The sequence below is a fragment of the Miscanthus floridulus genome, chromosome 8 (genome assembly GCF_019320115.1).
Source record: "Miscanthus floridulus cultivar M001 chromosome 8, ASM1932011v1, whole genome shotgun sequence".
NCBI lineage: Eukaryota > Viridiplantae > Streptophyta > Magnoliopsida > Poales > Poaceae > Miscanthus > Miscanthus floridulus.
In genome coordinates, this window is record NC_089587.1 from 26,981,041 (window position 1) to 26,983,791 (window position 2,751).

At 55.4% G+C, this 2,751-nt stretch overlaps 1 pseudogene; it reads left to right on the forward strand.

Annotated features, from left to right (window-relative positions):
* The first annotated feature begins 878 nt into the window (after nucleotides 1-878).
* LOC136471398 (uncharacterized) lies at nucleotides 879-2,247 on the forward strand (annotated as a pseudogene).
* The last annotated feature ends 504 nt before the right edge of the window (nucleotides 2,248-2,751 follow it).

Sequence of the window (2,751 nt, forward strand, 5' to 3'; positions counted from 1 at the left end):
TTTGTGTATATTTGAGGTATTATTAATTAAGAAAATGAATTAATTACCTCTCCAGCAGATAAGAAAACACATGATCTCTATTCATTAGCTTTCTCAGGCCAGGCATCTAACCAAACGAATAACTCTCAACTTGCCTGGCCAGGCAGATTATCTCAGAATTCCAGGCAACTCTCAGACAACACTTTTCTCCAGGCAAGTCATCCAGACTTCCAACCAAACATGCCCGAGGTGCGTGGCGCACTAGTGTCCTACAGACGGGGCGCGATGAGGGCGGGGCGAACGGCCTCGAATCGAGACAGACATGACGGGCTGGATGTGCGAGGCGAGCCATCTGGACATGCGGACGCTACGACGGGGCAGGGTGCTCGTGCAGGGCCTAAAAAAATAGCGTACAGAACAAGATGCGCGGGAGTCCAGACACGCGTCCGAACGTGTAGGCGCTAGCATTGCTATCTTTTAAGTGATACATTCATCCCATACCCCGCATATGGGCCTGTTCGCTGGTTGGGGCTGGTGCTGGTTTGGGCTGGCTGGTGCTGGTTTTTTGTGAGAGGAAAACACTGTTGGCTGGTTGGTTTGGGCTGGCTGAAACCAACAAGCGAACAGGCCGAGTATCGGGTAAAACCCATCGGGTATCCAGATATGGGGTACCCATTGCCATCTCTAGCCAACCGCTCCACGGACGGCACCCTTGAAACACAATCAACCCTGTCCGCTGCCCACTGCTGTTGAACCACAGTCCACAATACACACACATCAAAGCACCTTAAATTCGAATCGACAGCCTTAATGTCTCATTAAATGCGACGACGAAAATTGAGCAACATCTTCCCCACCCATCCCAGCTGTCAATTCTCCTATCCGACAGCTTCCACGACGGATCCAAACCGTCGATGCCACCCATCCAGCTCCTGGATCCGACGGCTCAGAATGCCAGCCGCACGGGTTGCCCAACGCCCCGCACACTCACAGTACCAGCGGCGCAGCGGATCCGAGCACGGCCACACCACCCCGCTGGCTGCTCACCATAAAGAGGCGGCCTCCTGGCCCTCCCCTCCTCGCGCTGCTTGCTTGCTTGCTCGGAGAGACAGACTGAGAGCAAGGCAGCACGCAGTGAGAAGAGAGAGGGATTCCAATGGAGAGGTCGGTGTCTTGCGCGGAGAGGGGAAGCATGTACGGGGGCGGGGCGGGGGTGGACCTGCGGAGCTACAGCGCCTCGTACGCGCGGCCGCAGCCGCCGCGGTCGTCGTCGACCAGGGTGCAGCGCGCCAGGAGCGTGAGCTCGTGGGCGCGCCCGGCGCCGCCGCCCGTGCAGCGGACCGGGAGCACCAAGAGCGGCGTCGCCGGCACAGGTCGCCCCACCCCGGGTATCAACCTGCGCTCCTACAGCGCCTCCTACGCGGCCTCCTACGGGCCCACCCTGCAGGTCGACGGCGGCGCCGGCGCCGGCGGCGGGCAGCTCAAGCGCTCCGGCAGCGTCACCAACTGGACCTCCGCCAACCGCCGCTCCGTCAACCTCAGAGGGTACACCCCGTCCTTCGCCGCACTGGACGACACCGCCGCCGCCGCCGCCGCCGTCCCGGCGCCCAGGAAGGTGGACGACGCCGAGCTGCAGCGGAGGAAGCGGCTCGTCGTCTACAAGACGTACGACGTGGAGGGCAAGGTCCGGGAGTCGGTGCGCCGCAGCGTCAACTGGATCAAGGGCAAGTGCTCCGGCATGGTGTACCGGTGGTGATCGCATCATGCTCGCTAGCTCCACCGTCGGCCGGCCCACCACCGGCCGCCCGATCTCGCCGCGCGCCATGCCTACCGCCACCGGTCCATCAGAGTGGTACTACTACTACTACGTATGAGTTGAGCGTTTCTTGGTGTATGCTGTCATCAGTCATCACCCATAGAGTCTCCTCCTCTTGTTTCTTCTCGGTCGCTCCCTTGATCTTTTTGTTCTTGGATGGAGTTAGGATTCTTCGTTTTGTTTTTAGGAGATCGATTTGGTGGCATGTAGCATGAGCAGTTGAGCTTCTCTTGGTGATTTGTGGGGGGACGGAGGGTAGAGGGATGGGTGGTTCCGTGGGTGGTGGTGACATGGTTGTTGGATTGGGATGACAAATCCCGAGAGAATGCTTCAGCTGTGGTGTCCTACTCCTTTGTACGATATCATCTTTCCAGTCTAGTGCTTACTACTAGTATCTGGTCTATGTAAATTTAGGTGTTGTATGTATATATATAGAATAAGATTTTTGTAAATTACAACTCCTACATACTCCTACAGGTGGCAAGTCACTTCATTCTCTTCTTCTGTTACTTGCACTCCTCATCAAACGAAGCATGTTTTGCTTGTGTTTTTCAACAGGTGGTAGTAAGTGTCTCGTCCTCCGATCCTCTACTCTCATTGAAGCACCTCCCTTGCCTGTTGAGGGCTTCTTCAGCGACGCTTACGCCGGCTTCGGCTTCACTACTGTAACTGTAATGTAGCGCAGAAGCCGGTGAAGCCATCAAATCCTGGCTTCACCACACCATCTTTTCTAGTGTATTTTGGGCTGGCGAGAGAGAAATAGCTTCTACTACGATTGTAAACAGTGACACTACAATGTTCATGTCAGAGGAAGCTGAAGCCAGAAAAACCATGGCCAAAAAGGGTCTGAAGGTGATTAGTTTCAGTCAGAAAGTAGGTGCGTGTGTTTGCTATGTATGACTCCTTTCTCTATTATTACTATAATGATACGCAGTTCTGCGTATTCGAGAAAAAAA